At 54.7% G+C, this 17765-nt stretch overlaps 1 protein-coding gene across 1 annotated transcript in view; it reads left to right on the top strand.

The window, feature by feature from the left end:
- Window positions 1–628: 628 nt before the first annotated feature.
- FHIP1B (FHF complex subunit HOOK interacting protein 1B) overlaps window positions 629–17765 on the top strand; it is a 116360-nt gene continuing 99223 nt past the window's right edge. Inside the window, exon 1 of the mRNA XM_083170609.1 lies at window positions 629–733. The gene's annotated coding sequence lies outside the window, so the exon portion shown is untranslated. The remainder of the gene's footprint in view (window positions 734–17765) is intronic.

The following is a 17765-nucleotide window of genomic DNA, read 5'->3' as shown; positions in this document are numbered from 1 at the left end:
GCATTGTCAACATGCATTAAGGTCAACATGACTGAAGGTCGACATAGGTTAGATCGACAGGGTCATTAGGTCGACACATGCATTAGGTGGACATGGAGAAGGTCGACAGTCAAAAGGTCGACATGGTGGTTTTCACATTTTTTTCTCCTGAATTTTGGCAGTCGACATGGACACTGAAACGTAACACCGCGTCCCCTCGCATGGCTCGCTAACCTCAGCACGCCCTACTGGATGGTATTGACTGAAAGTGAAAAACCACATGTCGACCTTTTGACTGTCGACCTTCCCCATCTCAACCTAATGACCCTGTCGACCTTCAGTCTTGTCGACCCAATGCTTGTAGACCTAGTGACCTTATCCCGCCCAGATGGCCCAAGTGCCTCATATCTGCCATCACATCTGTGTTTTTATATTGCACATACACTAATTATGATCATGTGACACTTTCCCCAGCAGCCGGCAGATGGCAGCGTTCCCTCCAGTTTGGGTGGTGCTCTTGTCACACCGCACAGCACGCCGGGAGTTGTAGTTCTCTGACAGTCAGAGACAGGTGTGACGGAAGCCTACACACTACAACTCCCGCAATTCACCCTGCTCGCACTGTGTCTGCGCCTAGAACTCCATTTCCCGGCACGCCCCGGGCTCCGCGCCTGCGCCGTAGTGAGTGGGTGGTCCTTCAGTCTGCACCTACAGAGCAGGGGAAGATGGTGGCCGTGAGCTGCTGAGGGGACAGGTAAGATACCGTCTCCTTGTCATGGCCGGGAGCCCGAGCTGTGGGGTGGGTGCATGTTATTGGGGCTGCTTCCCTGTCATACATGTGTCATGTGGGGCTGTCCTGTGTGTATGGGCATGTGTGTTACATGGGGCAGGGTGTGTGTTGTATGGGGGGGTCACCTGTCAGGGTAAATAATATGGGGGGGGGTCACCTGTCAGGGTATATAGTATATAATATGGGGGGGTCACCTGTCAGGGTATATAATATGGGGGGGTCACCTGTCAGGGTATATAGTATATAATATGGGGGGGTCACCTGTCTGGGTATATAGTATATAATATGGGGGGTCACCTGTCAGGGTATATAGTATATAATATGGGGGGTCACCTGTCAGGGTATATAATATGGGGGGGTCACCTGTCAGGGTATATAGTATATAATATGGGGGGTCTCCTGTCAGGGTATATAATATGGGGGGGTCACCTGTCAGGGTATATAGTATATAATATGGGGGGGTCACCTGTCTGGGTATATAGTATATAATATGGGGGGTCACCTGTCAGGGTATATAGTATATAATATGAAGGGGTCACCTGTCAGGGTATATAGTATATAATATGGGGGGTCACCTATCAGGGTGTATATAATATGGGGGGGGGGGGGGGTCACCTGTCATGGTATATAGTATATAATATGGGGGGGTCACCTGTCAGGGTATATAGTATATAAAATGGGGGGTCTCCTGTCAGGGTATATAGTATATAATATGGGGGGTCTCCTGTCTGGGTATATAGTATATAATATGGGGGGTCACCTATCAGGGTATATAGTATATAATATGGGGGGGGGGTCACCTGTCTGGGTATATAGTATATAATATGGGGGGGTCACCTGTCAGGGTATATAGTATATAAAATGGGGGGTCACCTATCAGGGTATATAGTATATAATATGGGGGGGTCACCTGTCTGGCTATATAGTATATAATATGGGGGGGGGTCACCTTTCTGGGTATATAGTATATAATATGGGGGGTCACCTATCACGGTATATAGTATATAATATGGGGGGGTCACCTGTCTGGCTATATAGTATATAATATGGGGGGGGTCACCTTTCTGGGTATATAGTATATAATATGGGGGGGTCGGGTCACCTGTCAGGGTAAATAATATGGGGGGGTCACCTGTCAGGGTATATAGTATATAATATGGGGGGGTCACCTGTCAGAGTATATAATATGGGGGGGGGGGGTCACCTGTCAGGGTATATAGTATATAATATGGGGGGGGGGGGGGGTCACCTGTCAGGGTATATAGTATATAATATGGGGGGGGGGTCACCTGTCAGGGTGTATAGTATATAATATTGGGGGGGGGGGGGGTCACCTGTCAGGGTATATAGTATATAATATGGGGGGGGGGTCACCTGTCAGGGTATATAGTGTATAATATGGGGGGGGGTCACCTGTCAGGGTATATAGTATATAATATGGGGGGGTCACCTGTCAGGGTATATAGTATATAATATGGGGGGGTCACCTGTCGGGGTATATAGTATATAATATGGGGGGGTCACCTGTCAGGGTATATAGTATATAATATGGGGGGTCACCTGTCTGGGTATATAGTATATAATATGGGGGGGGGTCACCTATCCGGGTATATAGTATATAATATGGGGGGGGGGTCACCTGTCAGGGTATATAGTATATAATATGGGGGTTACCTGTCAGGGTATATAGTATATAATATGGGGGGGGGTCACCTGTCAGGGTATATAGTATATAATATGGGGGGGCCACCTTTCAGGGTATATAGTATATAATATGGGGGGTCACCTTTCAGGGTATATAGTATATAATATGGGGGGTCACCTGTCAGGGTATATAATATGGGGGGGGGTGTCACCTTTCAGGGTATATAGTATATAATATGGGGGGGTCACCTGTCAGGGTATATAGTATATAATATGGGGGGGTCACCTGTCAGGGTATATAATATGGGGGGTCACCTGTCAGGGTATATAGTATATAATTAGCGGGGGGGTCACCTGTCATGGTATATATTATATAAAATGGATGGTCACCCATCAGGGTATGTAATATGGGGGGGTCACCTGTCAGGGTATATAATATGGGGGGGTCACCTATCAGGGTATATAATATCGGGGGAGGGGGGGTCACCTGTCAGAGTATATAATATGGGGGGTGGTCACCTGTCAGGGTATATAATATGGGGGGGGTCACCTATCAGGGTATATAATATCGGGGGGGGGGGGTCACCTATCAGGGTATATAATAGGGGGGACACCTGTCAGGGTATATAATATGGGGGGTCACCTGTCAGCGTATATAATATGGGGGGGGGTCACATGTCAGGGTATATAATATGGGGGGGTCACCTGTCAGGGTATATAATATGGGGGGGGGTCACCTGTCAGGGTACATAATATGGGGGGGTCACCTGTCAGGGTATATAATATTGGGGGGGGGTCACCTGTCAGGGTATATAATATGGGGGGGGGGTGTCACCTGTCAGGGTATATAATATGGGGGGGGGTCACATGTCAGGGTATATAATATGGGGGTGGTCACCTATCAGGGTATATAATATGGGAGGGTCACCTGTCAGGGTATATAATATGGGGGGGGGGGGGGGGGGTCACCTGTCAGCGTATATAATATATGTAGCTGGTGTATTATTAGGATGAGTGCTTATCATTATATATATATGTGTAGTGTCTGTGTGTCAATGAAACACTGCCATCTGTTGGCAACACGTGAAACTACATCTCTTTCTGTCTCACATTAGCTAGCTTTCGAAGCATTTGCTTTGAGCGGGCTTACTAGTTATCACATATGTATCTGTCACCGTGTTATATAGGAAGGCGGTCTATATCCCAAACCTCACGTAGCCCCGGTGGAGCGCGTAGCCAGCATATGTAGCATGTACATGGTGTAATTATCAGCAATACGCGCATACACCTGTAACTGATACCTGGGAACGATGATAATATGGGAGTCCTCGTCTATTAAACCTTTACCGGTTCCTGCAGTCAGAGGGCGCCAATGGTGATCGTGCGTCCTGTGTGTATCGGATGCCGGCTATAGCGCTGTGTACCTCCCGATTCTCCGCCCGCACCTCCTGCACGTACAGTAATGGGGATCGTGCGTCCTGTGTGTATCGGATGCCGGCTATAGCGCTGTGTACCTCCCGATTCTCCGCCCGCACCTGCTGCACGTACAGTAATGGTGATCGTGCGTCCTGTGTGTATCGGATGCCGGCTATAGCGCTGTGTACCTCCCGATTCTCCGGCCGCACCTGCTGCACGTACAGTAATGGTGATCGTGCGTCCTGTGTGTATCGGATGCCGGCTATAGCGCTGTGTACCTCCCGATTCTCCGCCTGCGCTTACAGTAATGGTGATCGTGCGTCCTGTGTGTATCGGATGCCGGCTATAGCGCTGTGTACCTCCCGATTCTCCGCCCGCACCTCCTACACGTGCAGTAATGGTGATCGTGCATCCTGTGTGTATCGGATGCCGGCTATATCGCTGTGTACCTCCCGATTCTCCGCCCGCACCTCCTGCACGTACAGTAATGGTGATCGTGCGTCCTGTGTGTATCGGATGCCGGCTATAGCGCTGTGTACCTCCCGATTCTCCGCCCGCACCTCCTACACGTACAGTAATGGTGATCGTGCGTCCTGTGTGTATCGGATGCCGGCTATATCGCTGTGTACCTCCCGATTCTCCGCCCGCACCTCCTGCACGTACAGTAATGGTGATCGTGCGTCCTGTGTGTATCGGATGCCGGCTATAGCGCTGTGTACCTCCCGATTCTCCGCCCGCACCTCCTACACATACAGTAATGGTGATCGTGCGTCCTGTGTGTATCGGATGCCGGCTATAGCGCTGTGTACCTCCTGATTCTCCGCCCGCACCTCCTACACGTACAGTAATGGTGATCGTGCATCCTGTGTGTATCCGATTCTCCGCCCGCACCTGCTGCGCGTACAGTAATGGTGATCGTGCGTCCTGTGTGTATCAGATGCCGGCTATAGCGCTGTGTACCTCCCGATTCTCCTCCTGCACCTCCTACACGTACAGTAATGGTGATCGTGCGTCCTGTGTGTATCGGATGCCGGCTATAGCGCTGTGTACCTCCCGATTCTCCGTCCACACCTGCTGCACGTACAGTAATGGTGATCGTGCGTCCTGTGTGTATCGGATGCCGGCTATAGCGCTGTGTACCTCCCGATTCTCCGCCCGCACCTCCTACACGTGCAGTAATGGTGATCGTGCGTCCTGTGTGTATCGGATGCCGGCTATAGCGCTGTGTACCTCCCGATTCTCCGCCCGCACCTCCTACGCGTACAGTAATGGTGATCGTGCGTCCTGTGTGTATCGGATGCCGGCTATAGCGCTGTGTACCTCCCGATTCTCCGTCCGCACCTCCTGCGCGTACAGTAATGGTGAACGTGCGTCCTGTGTGTATCGGATGCCGGCTATAGCGCTGTGTACCTCCCGATTCTCCGCCCGCACCTCCTGCACGTACAGTAATGGGGATCGTGCGTCCTGTGTGTATCGGATGCCGGCTATAGCGCCGTGTACCTCCCGATTCTCCGCCAGCACCTCCTGCGCGTACAGTAATGGTGAACGTGCGTCCTGTGTGTATCGGATGCCGGCTTTAGCGCTGTGTACCTCCCGATTCTCCGCCCGCACCTCCTACACGTACAGTAATGGTGATCGTGCGTCCTGTGTGTATCGGATGCCGGCTATAGCGCTGTGTACCTCCCGATTCTCCGCCCGCACCTCCTACACGTACAGTAATGGTGATCGTGCGTCCTGTGTGTATCGGATGCCGGCTATAGCGCTGTGTACCTCCTGATTCTCCGCCCGCACCTCCTACACGTACAGTAATGGTGATCGTGCGTCCTGTGTGTATCCGATTCTCCGCCCGCACCTGCTGCGCGTACAGTAATGGTGATCGTGCGTCCTGTGTGTATCGGATGCCGGCTATAGCGCTGTGTACCTCCTGATTCTCCGCCCGCACCTCCTACACGTACAGTAATGGTGATCGTGCGTCCTGTGTGTATCCGATTCTCCGCCCGCACCTGCTGCGCGTACAGTAATGGTGATCGTGCGTCCTGTGTGTATCAGATGCCGGCTATAGCGCTGTGTAACTCCCGATTCTCCGCCCGCACCTCCTGCACGTACAGTAATGGGGATCGTGCGTCCTGTGTGTATCGGATGCCGGCTATAGCGCCGTGTACCTCCCGATTCTCCGCCAGCACCTCCTGCACGTACAGTAATGGTGAACGTGCGTCCTGTGTGTATCGGATGCCGGCTATAGCGCTGTGTACCTCCCGATTCTCCGCCAGCACCTCCTGCGCGTACAGTAATGGTGAACGTGCGTCCTGTGTGTATCGGATGCCGGCTATAGCGCTGTGTACCTCCCGATTCTCCGCCCGCACCTTCTACGCGTACAGTAATGGTGATCGTGCGTCCTGTGTGTATCGGATGCCGGCTATAGCGCTGTGTACCTCCCGATTCTCCGTCCGCACCTCCTGCGCGTACAGTAATGGTGAACGTGCGTCCTGTGTGTATCGGATGCCGGCTATAGCGCTGTGTACCTCCCGATTCTCCGCCCGCACCTCCTGCACGTACAGTAATGGGGATCGTGCGTCCTGTGTGTATCGGATGCCGGCTATAGCGCCGTGTACCTCCCGATTCTCCGCCAGCACCTCCTGCGCGTACAGTAATGGTGAACGTGCGTCCTGTGTGTATCGGATGCCGGCTTTAGCGCTGTGTACCTCCCGATTCTCCGCCCGCACCTCCTACACGTACAGTAATGGTGATCGTGCGTCCTGTGTGTATCGGATGCCGGCTATAGCGCTGTGTACCTCCCGATTCTCCGCCCGCACCTCCTACACGTACAGTAATGGTGATCGTGCGTCCTGTGTGTATCGGATGCCGGCTATAGCGCTGTGTACCTCCTGATTCTCCGCCCGCACCTCCTACACGTACAGTAATGGTGATCGTGCGTCCTGTGTGTATCCGATTCTCCGCCCGCACCTGCTGCGCGTACAGTAATGGTGATCGTGCGTCCTGTGTGTATCAGATGCCGGCTATAGCGCTGTGTAACTCCCGATTCTCCGCCCGCACCTCCTGCACGTACAGTAATGGGGATCGTGCGTCCTGTGTGTATCGGATGCCGGCTATAGCGCCGTGTACCTCCCGATTCTCCGCCAGCACCTCCTGCACGTACAGTAATGGTGAACGTGCGTCCTGTGTGTATCGGATGCCGGCTATAGCGCTGTGTACCTCCCGATTCTCCGCCAGCACCTCCTGCGCGTACAGTAATGGTGAACGTGCGTCCTGTGTGTATCGGATGCCGGCTATAGCGCTGTGTACCTCCCGATTCTCCGCCCGCACCTCCTACACGTGCAGTAATGGTGATCGTGCGTCCTGTGTGTATCGGATGCCGGCTATAGCGCTGTGTACCTCCCGATTCTCCGCCCGCACCTCCTGCGCGTACAGTAATGGTGATCGTGCCTCCTGTGTGTATCGGATGCCGGCTATAGCGCTGTCTACGTCCCGATTCTCCGTCCGCACCTCCTACACGTACAGTAATGGTGATCGTGCGTCCTGTGTGTATCCGATTCTCCGCCCGCACCTCCTGCACGTACAGTAATGGTGAACGTGCGTCCTGTGTGTATCGGATGCCGGCTATAGCGCTGTGTAACTCCCGATTCTCCGCCCGCACCTCCTGCACGTACAGTAATGGGGATCGTGCGTCCTGTGTGTATCGGATGCCGGCTATAGCGCCGTGTACCTCCCGATTCTCCGCCAGCACCTCCTGCACGTACAGTAATGGTGAACGTGCGTCCTGTGTGTATCGGATGCCGGCTATAGCGCTGTGTACCTCCCGATTCTCCGCCAGCACCTCCTGCGCGTACAGTAATGGTGAACGTGCGTCCTGTGTGTATCGGATGCCGGCTATAGCGCCGTGTACCTCCCAATTCTCCGCCAGCACCTCCTGCACGTACAGTAATGGTGAACGTGCGTCCTGTGTGTATCGGATGCCGGCTATAGCGCTGTGTACCTCCCGATTCTCCGCCCGCACCTGCTGCACGTACAGTAATGGGGATCGTGCGTCCTGTGTGTATCGGATGCCGGCTATAGCGCCGTGTACCTCCCGATTCTCCGCCAGCACCTCCTGCACGTACAGTAATGGTGAACGTGCGTCCTGTGTGTATCGGATGCCGGCTATAGCGCTGTGTACCTCCCGATTCTCCGCCAGCACCTCCTGCGCGTACAGTAATGGTGAACGTGCGTCCTGTGTGTATCGGATGCCGGCTATAGCGCCGTGTACCTCCCAATTCTCCGCCAGCACCTCCTGCACGTACAGTAATGGTGAACGTGCGTCCTGTGTGTATCGGATGCCGGCTATAGCGCTGTGTACCTCCCGATTCTCCGCCCGCACCTGCTGCACGTACAGTAATGGTGAACGTGCGTCCTGTGTGTATCGGATGCCGGCTATAGCGCTGTGTACCTCCCGATTCTCCGCCCGCACCTCCTGAGCTTACAGTAATGGTGATCGTGCGTCCTGTGTGTATCGGATGCCGGCTATAGCGCTGTGTACCTCCCGATTCTCCGCCAGCACCTCCTGCACGTACAGTAATGGTGAACGTGCGTCCTGTGTGTATCGGATGCCGGCTATAGCGCCGTGTACCTCCCGATTCTCCGCCAGCACCTCCTGCACGTACAGTAATGGTGAACGTGCGTCCTGTGTGTATCGGATGCCGGCTATAGCGCTGTGTACCTCCCGATTCTCCGCCCGCACCTGCTGCACGTACAGTAATGGTGAACGTGCGTCCTGTGTGTATCGGATGCCGGCTATAGCGCTGTGTACCTCCCGATTCTCCGCCCGCACCTCCTGAGCTTACAGTAATGGTGATCGTGCGTCCTGTGTGTATCGGATGCCGGCTATAGCGCTGTGTACCTCCCGATTCTCCGCCAGCACCTCCTGCACGTACAGTAATGGTGAACGTGCGTCCTGTGTGTATCGGATGCCGGCTATAGCGCCGTGTACCTCCCGATTCTCCGCCAGCACCTCCTGCACGTACAGTAATGGTGAACGTGCGTCCTGTGTGTATCGGATGCCGGCTATAGCGCTGTGTACAGTACCTCCCGATTCTCCGCCCGCACCTCCTGCGCGTACAGTAATGCGCTCGCTATGCCTCGGGCACGGTCCCTCGCTGCGCTCGCTATGCCTCGGGCACGGTCCCTCGCTGTGCCTCGGGTACGGTCCCTCGCTGCGCTCGCTATGCCTCGGGCACGGTCCCTCGCTGCGCTCGCTATGCCTCGGGCACGGTCCCTCGCTGCGCTCGCTATGCCTCGGGCACGTTGCCTCGCTGCGCTCGCTATGCCTCGGGCACGGTCCCTCGCTGCGCTCGCTATGCCTCGGGCACGGCCCCTCGCTGCGCTCGCTATGCCTCGGATACGGCCCCTCGCTGCGCTCGCTGTGCCTCGGGCACGGTCCCTCGTTGCGCTCGCTATTCCTCGGGCACGGCCCCTCGCTGCGCTCGCTATGCCTCGGATACGGCCCCTCGCTGCGCTCGCTATGCCTCGGGCACGGTCCCTCGCTGTGCCTCGGGTACGGTCCCTCGCTGCTCTCGCTATGCCTCGGGCACGGTCCCTCGCTGCGCTCGCTATGCCTCGGGCACGTTGCCTCGCTGCGCTCGCTATGCCTCGGGCACGGTCCCTCGCTGCGCTCGCTATGCCTCGGGCACGGCCCCTCGCTGCGCTCGCTATGCCTCGGATACGGTCCCTCGCTGCGCTCGCTATTCCTCGGGCACGGCCCCTCGCTGCGCTCGCTATGCCTCGGATACGGCCCCTCGCTGCGCTCGCTATGCCTCGGGCACGGTCCCTCGCTGTGCCTCGGGTACGGTCCCTCGCTGCGCTCGCTATGCCTCGGGCACGGTCCCTCGCTGCGCTCGCTATGCCTCGGGCACGTTGCCTCGCTGCGCTCGCTATGCCTCGGGCACGGTCCCTCGCTGCGCTCACTATGCCTCGGGCACGGCCCCTCGCTGCGCTCGCTATGCCTCGGATACGGCCCCTCGCTGCGCTTGCTATTCCTCGGGCACGGCCCCTCGCTGCGCTCGCTATGCCTCGGGCACGGCCCCTCGCTGCGCTCGCTATGCCTCGGGCACGGTCCCTCGCTGTGCCTCGGGTACGGTCCCTCGCTGCGCTCGCTATGCCTCGGATACGGCCCCTCGCTGCGCTCGCTATTCCTCGGGCACGGCCCCTCGCTGCGCTCGCTATGCCTCGGATACGGTCCCTCGCTGCGCTCGCTATTCCTCGGGCACGGCCCCTCGCTGCGCTCGCTATGCCTCGGATACGGCCCCTCGCTGCGCTCGCTATGCCTCGGGCACGGTCCCTCGCTGTGCCTCGGGTACGGTCCCTCGCTGCGCTCGCTATGCCTCGGGCACGGTCCCTCGCTGCGCTCGCTATGCCTCGGGCACGTTGCCTCGCTGCGCTCGCTATGCCTCGGGCACGGTCCCTCGCTGCGCTCGCTATGCCTCGGGCACGGCCCCTCGCTGCGCTCGCTATGCCTCGGATACGGCCCCTCGCTGCGCTCGCTATTCCTCGGGCACGGCCCCTCGCTGCGCTCGCTATGCCTCGGGCACGGTCCCTCGCTGCGCTCGCTATGCCTCGGATACGGCCCCTCGCTGCGCTCGCTGTGCCTCGGGCACGGTCCCTCGCTGCGCTCGCTGTGCCTCGGGCACGGTCCCTCGCTGCGCTCGCTATGCCTCGGGCACGGCCCCTCGCTGCGCTCGCTATGCCTCGGATACGGCCAGCACCTCCTGCACGTACAGTAATGGTGAACGTGCGTCCTGTGTGTATCGGATGCCGGCTATAGCGCTGTGTACCTCCCGATTCTCCGCCCGCACCTCCTGAGCTTACAGTAATGGTGATCGTGCGTCCTGTGTGTATCGGATGCCGGCTATAGCGCTGTGTACCTCCCGATTCTCCGCCAGCACCTCCTGCACGTACAGTAATGGTGAACGTGCGTCCTGTGTGTATCGGATGCCGGCTATAGCGCCGTGTACCTCCCGATTCTCCGCCAGCACCTCCTGCACGTACAGTAATGGTGAACGTGCGTCCTGTGTGTATCGGATGCCAGCTATAGCGCTGTGTACCTCCCGATTCTCCGCCCGCACCTCCTGAGCTTACAGTAATGGTGATCGTGCGTCCTGTGTGTATCGGATGCCGGCTATAGCGCTGTGTACCTCCCGATTCTCCGCCAGCACCTCCTGCGCGTACAGTAATGCGCTCGCTATGCCTCGGGCACGGTCCCTCGCTGCGCTCGCTATGCCTCGGGCACGGTCCCTCGCTGTGCCTCGGGTACGGTCCCCCGCTGCGCTCGCTATGCCTCGGGCACGTTGCCTCGCTGCGCTCGCTATGCCTCGGGCACAGTCCCTCGCTGCGCTCGCTATGCCTCGGGCACGGCCCCTCGCTGCGCTCGCTATGCCTCGGATACGGCCCCTCGCTGCGCTCGCTATGCCTCGGGCACGGCCCCTCGCTGCGCTCGCTGTGCCTCGGGCACGGTCCCTCGCTGCGCTCGCTATTCCTCGGGCACGGCCCCTCGCTGCGCTCGCTGTGCCTCGGGCACGGTCCCTCGCTGCGCTCGCTGTGCCTCGGGCACGGCCCCTCGCTGCGCTCGCTGTGCCTCGGGCACGCCCCCTCGCTGCGCTCGCTATGCCTCGGGCACGGTCCCTCGCTGCGCTCGCTATGCCTCGGGCACGGTCCCTCGCTGCGCTCGCTATGCCTCGGGCACCGCCCCTCAATGTGCCTCGGGCACGGTCCCTCGCTGCGCTCGCTATGCCACGGGCCCTCGCTCACTATGCCACGGGCCCTCGCTGCGCTCGTTATGCCTCTGGCACGGTTCCTCGCTGCGCTCACTGTGCCTCGGGCACGGTCCCTCGCTGCGCTCGCTGTGCCTCGGGCACGGCGCCTCGCTGCGCTCTGCACATTATTTCGTTCTCCCACCACGCCCTAGTGGATGGTAGGGCATGAAATACCGCCTGTCGGCTCAAAAAACCCCATGTCAACCTTTTGACTGTCAACCTTGCCCATGTCGACTCTGCTCACTTGCTAGGAGTGGGCTTGTGCCCAGATTGATCTGCTTCTGCCCGCTGGTGCCAGATCTATACACAAACGTGCACATTACCATCCTATCATTCATACATGTGCTTGGTGACGCCTCCGGTGGGGGCATCGGTCAGGTAAGGGCTCAGTAACCTGGGCATGATTGGAGCTTATACAGCTGGCATATCCAAACTATGGCCCTCCGGCACATCCCAGCATGCCTTGCCACAGCTTTGCCATCAGGGGATTCTAATACTGTGGCAAGGCATGCTGGGACAGCTGGACGGCCATAGCTGGGACATGCCTGTCATACAGAGACATTATATATATTGTATTACTGCCTGCAGTGCGATTTCTATGTAGAATATAATGCACAACATGCAGAGGAACGTGCCCTTACATGGAACATATCATTTACTAGGTCACCGCATCACTAGTAATTGTGGTCCTTACATTGAGGTGTTGTGTGTTTGTGTGTAGTAAATGAGACTGTGGGTCACGTGTAATTCTGCCATGTAACTCTAGCGCATGTCTGGTGATTGCAGCTGTCCCATCGCCCAGGCCAGACATAGAACCTAGGATGCAGCATTCCCGGCCGGTGGTGACAAGCAGCCACTTGCAGCTAGCAGATAATGTCTGTCACATGCATATCCGTCCGTAGGATAAGTCGTCTGCTCCCACACGTTCAGCGTTAGCTTCCCACAGTTCTATCCCTGCTCTGCTGATCTCGGAGTGATAATACTATTACACTTTATTTATAAGGTGCCATACGTGGTCCGCAGTGCCGTACATCTGGCAGCAGTACTCTGATCTCTGAGTAATAATACTATTACACTTTATTTATAAGGTGCCATACGTGGTCCGCAGCGCCGTACATCTGGCAGCAGTAGGAAAGTACAGGGAGCTTCCCACAGTTCTATCCCTGTTCTGCTGATCTCGGAGTGATAATACTATTACACTTTATTTATAAGGTGCCATACGTGGTCCGCAGCTCCGTACATCTGGCAGCAGTAGGACAGTACAGGGAGCTCCCCACAAGTTCTATCCCTGCTCTGCTGATCTCGGAGTAATAATACTATTACACTTTATTTATAAGGCACCACACGTGGTCCGCAGCACCGTACATCTGGCAGCAGTAGGACAGTACAGGGAGCTTCCCACAAGTTCTATCCCTGTTCTGCTGATCTCGGAGTAATATTATTACACTTTATTTATAAGGCACCACACGTGGTCCGCAGCGCCGTACATCTGGCATCAGTAGGACAGTACAGGGAGCTTCCCACAAGTTCTATCCCTGCTCTGCTGATCTCGGAGTAATATTATTACACTTTATTTATAAGGTGCCACACGTGGTCCGCAGCAGTAGTACAGTACAGGGAGCTCCCCACAAGTTCTATCCCTGTTCTGCTGATCTCGGAGTAATAATACTATTACACTTTATTTATAAGGTGCCATACGTGGTCCGCAGTGCCGTACATCTGGCAGCAGTACTCTGATCTCTGAGTAATAATACTATTACACTTTATTTATAAGGCACCACACGTGGTCCGCAGCACCGTACATCTGGCAGCAGTAGGACAGTACAGGGAGCTTCCCACAGTTCTATCCCTGTTCTGCTGATCTCGGAGTAATATTATTACACTTTATTTATAAGGCACCACACGTGGTCCGCAGCGCCGTACATCTGGCATCAGTAGGACAGTACAGGGAGCTTCCCACAAGTTCTATCCCTGCTCTGCTGATCTCGGAGTAATATTATTACACTTTATTTATAAGGTGCCACACGTGGTCCGCAGCAGTAGTACAGTACAGGGAGCTCCCCACAAGTTCTATCCCTGCTCTGCTGATCTCGGAGTAATAATACTATTACACTTTAATTATAAGGCGCCACACGTGGTCCGCAGCGCCGTACATCTGGCAGCAGTAGGACAGTACAGGGAGCTTCCCACAGTTCTATCCCTGTTCTGCTGATCTCGGAGTGATAATACTATTACACTTTATTTATAAGGCGCCACACGTGGTCCGCAGCGCCGTACATCTGGCAGCAGTAGGACAGTACAGGGAGCTTCCCACAGTTCTATCCCTGTTCTGCTGATCTCGGAGTAATAATACTATTACACTTTATTTATAAGGCGCCACACGTGGTCCGCAGCGCCGTACATCTGGCAGCAGTAGGACAGTACAGGGAGCTTCCCACAGTTCTATCCCTGTTCTGCTGATCTCGGAGTGATAATACTATTACACTTTATTTATAAGGCGCCACACGTGGTCCGCAGCGCCGTACATCTGGCAGCAGTAGGACAGTACAGGGAGCTTCCCACAGTTCTATCCCTGTTCTGCTGATCTCGGAGTAATAATACTATTACACTTTATATATAAGGCGCCACACGTGGTCCGCAGCGCCGTACATCTGGCAACAGTAGGACAGTACAGGGAGCTTCCCACAGTTCTATCCCTGTTCTGCTGATCTCGGAGTGATAATACTATTACACTTTATTTATAAGGTGCCATACGTGGTCCGCAGCGCCGTACATCTGGCAGCAATAGGACAGTACAGGGAGCTTCCCACAGTTCTATCCCTGTTCTGCTGATCTCGGAGTAATATTATTACACTTTATTTATAAGGTGCCACACGTGGTCCACAGCACCGTACATCTGGCAGCAGTAGGACAGTACAGGGAGCTTCCCACAAGTTCTATCCCTGCTCTGCTGATCTCTGAGTAATATTATTACACTTTATTTATAAGGTGCCACACGTGGTCCGCAGCAGTAGTACAGTACAGGGAGCTCCCCACAAGTTCTATCCCTGTTCTGCTGATCTCGGAGTAATACTACTATTACACTTTATTTATAAGGTGCCACACGTGGTCCGCAGCGCCGTACATCTGGCAGCAGTAGGACAGTACAGGGAGCTTCCCACAGTTCTATCCCTGTTCTGCTGATCTCGGAGTAATAATACTATTGCACTTTATTTATAAGGTGCCATACGTGGTCCGCAGTGCCGTACATCTGGCAGCAGTACTCTGATCTCTGAGTAATAATACTATTACACTTTATTTATAAGGCGCCACACATGGTCCGCAGCGCCTACATCTGGCAGCAGTAGGACAGTACAGGGAGCTCCCCACAAGTTCTATCCCTGTTCTGCTGATCTCGGAGTAATATTATTACACTTTATTTATAAGGTGCCACACGTGGTCCGCAGCGCCGTACATCTGGCAGCAGTAGTACAGTAAAGGGAGCTCCCCACAAGTTCTATCCCTGTTCTGCTGATCTCGGAGTAATAATACTATTACACTTTATTTATATGGCGCCACACGTGGTCCGCAGCGCCGTACATCTGGCAGCAGTATGACAGTACAGGGAGCTTCCCACAAGTTCTATCCCTGTTCTGCTGATCTCGGAGTAATATTATTACACTTTATTTATAAGGTGCCACACGTGGTCCGCAGCAGTAGTACAGTACAGGGAGCTCCCCACAAGTTCTATCCCTGTTCTGCTGATCTCGGAGTAATAATACTATTACACTTTATTTATATGGCGCCACACGTGGTCCGCAGCGCCTACATCTGGCAGCAGTAGGACAGTACAGGGAGCTTCCCACAGTTCTATCCCTGCTCTGCTGATCTCGGAGTAATACTATTACACTTTATTTATAAGGCGCCACACGTGGTCCGCAGCGCCGTACATCTGGCAGCAGTAGGACAGTACAGGGAGCTCCCCACAAGTTCTATCCCTGCTCTGCTGATCTCGGAGTAATAATACTATTACACTTTATTTACAAGGTGCCACACGTGGTCTGCAGCACCGTACATCTGGCAGCAGTATGACAGTACAGGGAGCTCCCCACAAGTTCTATCCCTGTTCTGCTGATCTCGGAGTAATAATACTATTACACTTTATTTATATGGCGCCACACGTGGTCCGCAGCGCCTACATCTGGCAGCAGTAGGACAGTACAGGGAGCTTCCCACAGTTCTATCCCTGCTCTGCTGATCTCGGAGTAATACTATTACACTTTATTTATAAGGCGCCACACGTGGTCCGCAGCGCCGTACATCTGGCAGCAGTAGGACAGTACAGGGAGCTCCCCACAAGTTCTATCCCTGCTCTGCTGATCTCGGAGTAATAATACTATTACACTTTATTTACAAGGTGCCACACGTGGTCTGCAGCGCCGTACATCTGGCAGCAGTAGTACAGTACAGGGAGCTCCCCACAAGTTCTATCCCTGCTCTGCTGATCTCGGAGTAATAATACTATTACACCTTATTTATAAGGCGCCACACGTGGTCCGCAACGCCGTACATCTGGCAGCAGTAGGACAGTACAGGGAGCTCCCCTCAAGTTCTATCCCTGCTCTGCTGATCTCGGAGTAATAATACTATTACACTTTATTTATAAGGCGCCACACGTGGTCCGCAGTGCCGTACATCTGGCAGCAGTACTCTGATCTCGGAGTAATAATACTATTACACTTTATTTATAAGGCGCCACACGTGGTCCGCAGCGCCGTACATCCGGCAGCAGTAGGACAGTACAGGGAGCTCCCCACAAGTTCTATCCCTGTCTTGCTGATCTCAGAGTAATAATACTATTACACTTTATTTATAAGGCGCCACACGTGGTCCGCAGCGCCGTACATCTGGCAGCAGTAGGACAGTACAGGGAGCTCCCCACCGTTCTATCCCTGCTCTGCTGATCTCGGAGTAATAATACTATTACACTTTATTTATAAGGCGCCACACATGGTCCGCAGCGCCGTACATCTGGCAGCAGTATGACAGTACAGGGAGCTTCCCACCGTTCTATCCCTGCTCTGCTGATCTCGGAGTAATAATACTATTACACTTTATTTATAAGGCGCCACACATGGTCCGCAGCGCCGTACATCTGGCAGCAGTAGGACAGTACAGGGAGCTCCCCACAAGTTCTATCCCTGTCTTGCTGATCTCGGAGTAATAATACTATTACACTTTATTTATAAGGTGCCACACGTGGTCCGCAGTGCCGTACATCTGGAAGCAGTAGGACAGTACAGTGATCTCCCCACAAGTTCTATCCCTGCTCTGCTGATCTCAGAGTAATAATACTATAACACTTTATTTATAAGGCACCACACGTGGTCAGCAGCTGTCTGGGTCTATGGTGGTGGGCTCTGTGGTGTTCGGGCCTCCGTGGTACAGACAGCTGGTGGTGGGCTTTGTGCTGTCCATGTCTCTGTGGTACAGACAGCTGGTGGTGGGCTCTGTGGTGTTTGTGTCTCTGTGGTACTGGTAGAGTGGTGGGCTCTGTGCTGTCCATGTCTCCGTGGTACAGACAGCTGGTGGTGGGCTCTGTGGTGTTCGTGTCTCTGTGGTACTGGGAGAGTGGTGGGCTCTGTGCTGTCCATGTCTCCGTGTTACAGACAGCTGGTGGTGGGCTCTGTGGTGTTCGCGTCTCCGTGGTACTGGGAGAGTGGTGGGCTCTGTGCTGTCCATGTCTCTGTGGTACAGACAGCTGGTGGTGGGCTCTGCGCTGACAGTGTAATTGCTGCTGAATGCTTCCGTCCTCCTTAGCGATGTTATATTCCCATCATGCTGTTCCTCCTGTACGTGTCTGATTGGGAGTTGCCTGTTGCTGCCTCAGGGGTGACATTCCCTATGGGAGCCGGAGTGTAAGTGGTAGGACTGGCAGCAGGTGGCATTGGGTGTGGAGCGTTACTTCCCTGCAGGGAGACCAGATCCTCAGCACCCAGTGGCTGCAGAATGTGCAGGGCCTAGAACATGAATGGGATCTTATACATCTGCCCTCAATTTCTATTGGATTTTGCTTATAGCAAAAATTGAATAGAAATCGAATACTTTTATTAGCATTCAATGCAGATTCGATCCCGATGCGCGCTCCGGTGTGG

Source organism: Crinia signifera, chromosome 2 (genome assembly GCF_055691185.1).
Source record: "Crinia signifera chromosome 2, ASM5569118v1, whole genome shotgun sequence".
Classification (NCBI taxonomy): domain Eukaryota; kingdom Metazoa; phylum Chordata; class Amphibia; order Anura; family Myobatrachidae; genus Crinia; species Crinia signifera.
The sequence above is the reverse complement of the archived record's forward strand: the minus strand, read 5'-3'. Positions and strand labels throughout refer to the sequence as shown.